The sequence below is a fragment of the Ictidomys tridecemlineatus genome, chromosome 3 (assembly GCF_052094955.1).
Source record: "Ictidomys tridecemlineatus isolate mIctTri1 chromosome 3, mIctTri1.hap1, whole genome shotgun sequence".
In the NCBI taxonomy this organism is placed as follows: domain Eukaryota; kingdom Metazoa; phylum Chordata; class Mammalia; order Rodentia; family Sciuridae; genus Ictidomys; species Ictidomys tridecemlineatus.
Genome location: NC_135479.1, coordinates 155,851,847 through 155,860,508, shown reverse-complemented (window position 1 = coordinate 155,860,508; position 8,662 = coordinate 155,851,847).

Sequence of the window (8,662 nt, the reverse complement as noted above, 5' to 3'; positions counted from 1 at the left end):
TTCACTAAGTCCCTAAGCATTTTAACTTAATATTAAATCAAATGTGTTTTAAATCATTTTCCTTTATAAGAACCTTTGTGGACTTTTCCCAGCACTTGGAGACATTTCTACATGTGAGTTTAAAATGCAGAGTACTTTCACAGGTTTAAGGCTTGAGTGTGAGCCTTCTATGTGAAATGTGTATCTGTCTACTCAGAATCTTCAGCTTGACTGTGAAGTGCTGGCTTCTCACACAGGGACCTTGGTTACCTAATCACTCAATTTGTGTGATGAACATAGACAGCCAAACTGAATAAAATCTACTTCAAGGATTGAACTATCTAGTCTGTCTGTCTGCATCTATCAGACTCACTATATTATTATAAAAGTCATTTCAATTTGTGCTAACTCCACATACCATGTAGTACATTCCCTAATTCATAAAGTATTACAGATTTTTTGAGCTAGAACAGACCTAATTTTACTGTAGAAGAAACCAAGGACTTAAGATTTTTCCAATTCAATCGGCACATTTAAATCAGAAGAAAAACTGCTGGCATCTGAATCATCTCAATTAGTTTTCTAGAACCAGTGTGGTAAAATAGCATGTAGTGACACTTGGCTAAAGTGATTTAATAAATTTTCCAAATTAAATTGCATAGATGGATGAAGATATTGATCCTTCAGATACTAAAGTCCCTGGAAAAGACCTGAGGCAGCTAAATACATGGGCAGGTCACCCCAAAACTTGAGCAAAAATGACTATTTATCTAGGTGTGTCAAAAAAAAAAAAAAAGAAAATATGCTCTCATCTTTATTAGGGTAGTGATGTTCAGTGAATGTAAATAACCTGATAACTGGTACTTTAAGCAATTAAATGTAACCTATTTATACCTCTGATACCTCCTATATAAAGTCATGGGCATATACTATATTAATAAGCATTTGTTTAATTTATCATATTATGTGAGAATCTTGGAAGGATGAAGTGCATTGTATTAGCCACAATCAGCTAGGATATGCTGTGGTAACAAATAAATACTAACATCTTAGTGGTTTAATCCAATCCAAGTAAGTGTAATGCAAGTCAAGTTGCTTTCCTCCCTCAATTGGAATCTATGGCCTCCAAGATCATTACAACAGAGGAAAAGAAAATGGTAAGACATAGCACTTCAACTGCTTGACCCAGAATTGATGCATATTCATTCTGCTCACATTTAATTGGTCATAATTGATTACATTTCCTATCCTTCCAGTGTGCTGGAATGTAGGAGGTTATATAGAAATTTGGTGATCACTAATAGCTTCTGCTTATATATATATATATATATATATATATATATATATATATATATATATATGAACTTTGTTATATAAACTTTATTATAAGATAAATGCCATGCTCTATTTTTTCTCTAGGTAGCTCTTAATAAGCATAAATTTATTCACCCAATGAATTCTGATTGTTACCCTCAAAATATATGGCAGTTGAGTGGAGATTTCTAATATAAAAGCACAGAACTTTTATTTAGGTAAAATATAATGTTATTACTAATATTTTACATCAACATATTTCCTTGATTTTTAAAAATTCTTTCACTATATGAAGGTAATCACACCTACTGTCAGTCCATTCAAGTGACTTTAACAAAACTTGACAAATTAGGTGACTTGCAAATAAGACATTCATTTCGTACAGTCCTAAAGCCCAGGAAGTCCAACATCAAGGCAGTTTTGGTGTCTGATGAGTTCCTTTTTTTTGTATCAGAAACAGTTCCTTCCTGCAGTGTCCTCACAAGGCAGAAGGACAAGGCAGCTGTCTGGGCTTCATGATTTAATCACCTCCCCAAAGTCCTCACATCCTGGGGGAATAGGACAACCATTACTTTGAGGATAGGACTTCAGTACAAATTTGAGGGAAACCAAATTGGACCATACCACCTACTTTGCATGATTGATCTCTTTTGATTCTCTGGAAACCACATTTGGCCTTTCTAAGAGAAGTTAGGTTTAAAAGAACAAGCCATTGGTCCAAGGACACAGAGATAAAAGTAAAAGAAGCAAGGGTGGCCAGTGTAAGTACTTGGACATCAAGTCCACTTATCTCTGCACTTTTTAACAAAACGAGATGATTTTTCATTTAAGACACAATTTTTCTTTAATTTATGAACAACCTTTTAGTTGTATAAGATAATGAATTAAGTAGGAGATAGTTTGAGTTCATTTATTATTCTAAGATTTTTAGCCAACCCAATTACTTTATAGTCTTATGACCTATGGTACAAAAAATGAAGTAATTTCAAAAAGAAGGAAGATAAATGCGATTTGGAAGTGTCACAATTCATATAAAATTCCTACTTAAATAGATGATTTTAAAGTCCTCCTCTATACTAAAATTTGATGATTCTGCATCAACTACATGTACCAGTAATTTTTTCTTTATTTGTTGCCCTGTGCATGGAACTATCACACTTAATGGCAATTTGTTTAATCTCAGATAATGAAAGTGCCTCACACTTTTCAGCCTGATAATTTAATAATCCTGTATATAACAAGTTAAAATTTAAAAAGTTAAGTATTTCAGCCTTGTTGATCAGTGCTTCTAGAGTAATACTAGCTAGTAGTCTAAAATTATTTTATGTATTTAGAGGCAAATTTAGTCCAATAAAATGTCAGCATCTGTCCTCAACCCCTTCTTATTTTCTTCTTTTTTAAAGAATGGCTTCACATATCTTCAGGTCATGATCCTAGAACATCAGAAATGAACAATGTCTCCTAATCTTAAGACTCTTAAGACCCAGAATCAGTCAAGACAGCTATATATTAGTTAGGGTTCTCCACAGAAATAGTAGGAGATAGGTAAATATATGAGGCAATTTATTAGAGGACTTAGCTTACATAACCTATCTGTATCTCAGATACCTCTCCATAAAGTTATGGGCTTATACTATATTAACAAGCATTTGTTTGTTGCAATTGTGGAGGCTGAGAAGTCCCATGGCACATTGCCTACAAATAGGTGAATAGGAAAGCCAGTGGTAGAATTCTGTTCTAGTCCAAAGACCTGAAAACCAAGAATTCTGATGTTCAAGGCAGAAGAAAACGGAGGATGCCCTGGCTCTAGAAAAGAAAGACAGAGAATCCATGTTTCCTGTGCATTTTGCTGTTGTTCTTTTTTGGTCCCTCCACGGTTTGGACAGTACCCAGTCATACTGGTGCAGGCAGAACCTCTTTACTCAATCTATTGATTCAAATGCTGAAATACCCTCATAGACACACCCAGAAATAACATTATACCAGCTGTCTGGGAATTCCTTGACCAAATCCAGTTGATACATAAAATTAGCAACCACAAAAGTTAAAGGCAAAAATAAGATGTAACTTTAATATTTTCCTATAAACAGTCAATTCTAATAGCTATTTACTGAGTTCTTTGTAATTCTGTAGTTCCATTGAGTGCTCTATATCTCCATATAGCTCTTAACACATATGGAGCTCTTGAAAAATATGGAAGGACCAATTTGTACATTTGTTACTCTTGTCTATCTTATGATGTAAAGGAAAATACCTGCAGTGGTCTCTCCTTTTCAACCTTTGTGTCAGTGTCTAAAGTGAATATGTATAGTTAGGCATATTCAATCTACAGATGATATATCAACTGAGAAAAGCTAGTATCTGTAATGAAAGAGAATCTCAGATTCACAATAATTTCAATAGGTTGAAACACCACATAAATGCCAATGGAAGAAATGTTAAAGATGACCATTTATTTAATCCTTTAATAAATATTTATGTAACATACCTATATCTGTAAAAACCATGTTCTATAAACCAATAATGGGCACATACAAATAAGATGGACCTTCAAACTCAAGGAAGTAGTCTGTGTCTACACTGTGCCCTCTCCATTTGTAAAGAGAACATTAAAACTTGAAAGCTAAAGTGATTCATGTAAATAAGACAGCAAGTCAGTAAAAGGGCCCAGAGCGGACCTAAAACCCAGGGAAATCGCTACTATTCTACAGAAAGAATGAGTGGGTAAGCAGAGAGTGTTTAAAAGAAGCATCCTAGGGCTGGAGGTACAGCTCAGTGGTAGAACCCCTGCCTAGCAGGAGCAAAGTCCTGGGTTCAAACCCCAGTACTACAAAAAAGTACTCTACAAGGTAATAGCAAGAAATGATCTCCTACATCTAACTTGTTTATCTTCTCTACACCTGTGGAATATGGTGTGGTTTGGGGTGACTGGAACATAAGGTAAAATGGCTAAAGCAGCACTGGCACAAGATTGCTGGATCATCATTCCTCAAAGGAAAATTCATGAAGGCAGAATAAGTAGTGGGTGTCCAAGTGCCCTGCTCCCCGTTTTTCTGAGGCAGTGCATGGAACATTGTTTGACTGTGGAACGTTTCATAGTTGTGCACCTGTCAGCCCTTCTCATTATATATCTATTGTGTCATTGGAAGAGACAGGAAGCAATGCTGCTTGCTGTAGTTAGCATTTCTCATCCTCCACATTGAGGTACAGGTAATGGCCCTGTTCCATATTTCAACTAGATACCACCAAGGTTATTCAAATAATGGCCCTTCCTGCTCAGCTTTAGGTAAATACAGTGATGCTGCAACCAGGCACATGGCTATTTAAGGATTAAAATGACAGAATATGATACATGGAAACTACTTCTTAGTTTGGGGAAAGGAAGGGCATGAATTAAGAAGCAAAGTTTAACTTGGCTGAGCCTTGGAAAGCTAGCCTAACCTGAGAAGAACAGAACTATACAGTTCCATGAAAAATGGCTACAGCTCAGTCATTAAGGCTACCAGTCATGGTTAACTGTAATTCTTAGAACCAAAGCCTTTGACCAGATTAGGGGAGGGACTGACCTACACTTGACCCAAAACATATGGAGATGAGAGAACAAGGTTATGTTCCATTTTATTTAGCTTTTCCATCCCAGCCACTGATACACCAGAGAAGGATTTGACATTTCACTAATCATGTAGCTTAAATGCCCACAATTCAAATATAGGGATCCCTCTTGGAATCTGATGAAAAACATTGACAGGTCCTTGCACACTGCCCTGAAAAGAATGAATGAGAGAGACATAGCTTACACATGGGCTACTGATCTATTCTCAATGAGTTTTCCAGAACACTGCTCTAGTAGGACTTGTGTCAGTGCTGTTTTGCAAGTAATCTTTTTGCAAAAAGAGATATTACAGTTTACCATCAAAACAAAAACATTATTAATGATAAAGGAGAGCATTATAATTATACCTGGGCAAGAGTACTGTCCTTGGAATTCAAGGACAAATGATCACCCTACATATGTTGCCTTTTGAGAAGAAAATTCAAATGGTGAAAGGCTTGGGAGTCTGGAAGTCATAACATATGTGTGCATTGAAGATACTCAGCCTGATCGTATAGGAATGTGGGTGTGTGTAGATGTGCCTGTGCTTTTGAAGCCAAAAAAGGCTAAACTTGTTCAAAGGGACATCACATGGCAAAGGAAAAAGATTTATTTTCTTCTGCATCAAAAAGTATAATTATAATCAAGAAGTAGACTCAGGCTCAAACTGTTGGACAGTTTCACCAGAATTGTCCAACCACAAGCCAAGTTGCCTTTTTGGATGGTGTCCTCATACCTTGAGTACACTGGAGCTAAGAAAGGGTGGGCACTTTCCTTAGGCATTGTGGGGTCTTTTTTGTAATGAATGATTGTGTGCACATAGCTCCTAAGACTCTTTCAAGATCACACTTGACTATAGCTAATATCATGAAAAACTTTCAGTATCTTGTTGGTTTCACAGTAACAAGAGTCTCCTGCATTACTAAATAAGGCAGATGGAGATAATCTAATGCAGAAATAAAACTTAGTGTGCAAATTGGTCATTCATGACAGGCCCCAAAAGATACTATAATTCTGAGCCTGATTTGTAAGCACAAAGGAAAATCTTTTCTGTTTTAGTCTGCTTTTTCGCTATTGAGACTAGAAGACTGGACCAGAACTGTAGAGGAGGAAAAGTTTATTTGAGGGTTCATGGTTTCAGAAGTCTCAATCTAGAGACAGCAGGTTCCATTCCTCAGGGTTTGAGTTGAGGCTGAACATCAGGGCGGAAGAGTGTGATGGAGGGAAGTAGCTCATATGATGATTGCAAAGCAAAGAAAGAGACTTTACTTGCTAGATGCAGCATATATATCCCAAAGCCATGCCCCCAATGCCCACCTCCTCTAGCCACACCCTACCTGCCTTTAGTTACCACTGAATTAATCCCATCAGAGGCTTAAAAAACTAATTGAGTTAAGGATCTCATAACCCAATAATTTCTCTTCTGAGCCTTCTTGCATTGTCTCATGTGAGCTTTTCAGGGACACCTCACATCCAAATCGTAACAGCAATGCATTGTTACCAAGATTATCATGAACTCATATTACCTCTGAAATCTGTAAGTTCAAAATTACATTCAAAATATATATGTACTTATGTAGTATTGAAAGATTTATACACTAACTGAAAAATTATGGAATTTTTATTAACTCTTGAATCTTTGGCAAATCAACATTTCTTTAAAAAAACTAATTTTAAAAAAATAGAGTTGAACTTTGGCACAATTAAGAAGGTGATAAAATTTATGCTCAAATAAATTTCACTTCACTATCTTCCATTTTTTCCTCTTTAAGGCAATTCTTTCTTATTTTATAATTTCTTAGTGCTTCTTTCCCCTCCTCTTTCCTGCCCATTTACCCTTGGGAAAGTTTTGAATCAAATCAGGCTTCCTACACTTAAAATGGTGGAAACATGATATGCTACTGTGTGCCAATGATATAAATATTTTAAAAGCATTTTTTGATACATTAATCCCAATGTATTAAAATTCTAAGGATGAAATTTCAGGAATCAGTCTTACCAACTCAAAGTTATTTGGAGGAGAAATCTTGGCTCCTGAATATATGCTATGTAGCAGACTACTAATTCTTCTTCAACTAGTTAATCTGATCTTATATTTATCTACCCTGGTAACGCCAAGTAGAGATTTATCTTCATCAATTAATAATAACTGAATGTCTCTTATTTGATAGTCTATGTGCTAAGCATTGCACTGATCACTTTAGGTATATTATCTCATTCTGCATTCCTCACAATGAAATTATAGAGTATTATCAGATCTAGAGATGACAAAATTAGGGTGCAAAAAAGATTGAGGAATTTGTTTAACGTCATATGAACAAGTAGTGTGGCTAGAACGTCTCTGTCTTTTGAAGCCTGGGCTCTCTACCTGCAGCTTCTTCTCCATATTAGTATACCTCAACTAACTCCACAAGTGCTTCCAGGGCAGAGTGATGAAATGTGTAGAAATGACAGAGAGTGTCTGAGACAGTGCCTTTCCTTTGTTACTTGTCCAATATCTCATAACTCACTTTTTCCCACCAATTTTATATCTGTGACAAATTTAATCAGAATTCTCCCAGACATTTCAAGACCAATTAGAGACTATTAAGCTCCTCTCAAGCTTCAATATTCCACTCCCCACTCACTTTTTTTTCCGCAGAAATACATGAATTTAACATTTCATTCTTCTTTTTGATTGAAACCTTTGACTTCCTTCTTTCCATTGATTTCCATTAAACAGAACTTTAGATGATTGAATAGAAGAAAAGAATCAACTATTTCCATATTAACCCTGAGGTAAAGGCACTGGAGATGGGATATTACAGGAAAAACTGCTGGCTCTCTGCCTCTCCCCACCAGTACCAAACTGGTATCACTGAACAGTATCAAAAATTTAACCAATTATGGTCAACCAGGCACTAAATGGACCTCCACTTTATTACCCCTTAACGAGGGAAAATTAGGGGGATTGTTGCTGATTGAATACCAGAAAGTAGATTGAAAACCAGCTAACCATGGTGGAGGAGGGAGATGTCCTGGTCAATCTTACAGTCAGCCTCCAAACCAACTGTTTGTAACAACCAATTATAAGATCATCATGGGTGAGAGAAAATCTGATTCCCTTTTAACCAAGCTATATTCCCTTCATTCAGTATGAAAGGAGGAAAGTTTGTGATTGCTATGGAGAGAAAGAAGGAAAAGTACTGGATCTTTAACTGGTGCAACTGGGAGATGTGAGCTATGCAGACATATCTAAGGCTCACGGTGGCACACACCTGTAATTTTAGGGGCTTGCAAGACTGAGGCAGGAGGATCTTGAGTTCAAAGCCAGCGTTAGCAAAAGGAAGGCAATAAGCAACTCAGTGAGACCCTGCTTCTAAACAAAATACAAGACAGGGATGGGAATGTGGCCCACTGGTCAAGTGGCCTGTAGTTCAATCCTCAATGCCCGCCTTGAAAAATAAATTAAAAAAAGGGTGAAGAAGACAGCTGGACTGTGTATGGCTCAGCCTCTTCTAATCTGGGTAATCTTAGATTCATTCAAAGGCAAGAGGAAAAAGTCTGATTTTTTTTTTTTTTCAGTGAATTCTGACTGCTATAAGGAAACTTCAGCCCTCTTCAGGAGATTTCTTTGAAAAAGGAAGACATACATGAGAAACCGATGAGGCATTGATTAGTATTCATGCTCTTAGTGCCCAAGATTGAATTTACAATGTTGGTAAAGGTGACTTAGTAGAAAATGAGAAATGAGAAACAGACTCCTAGAAAATATGAATTTTTTTTTTTTTTTGTACT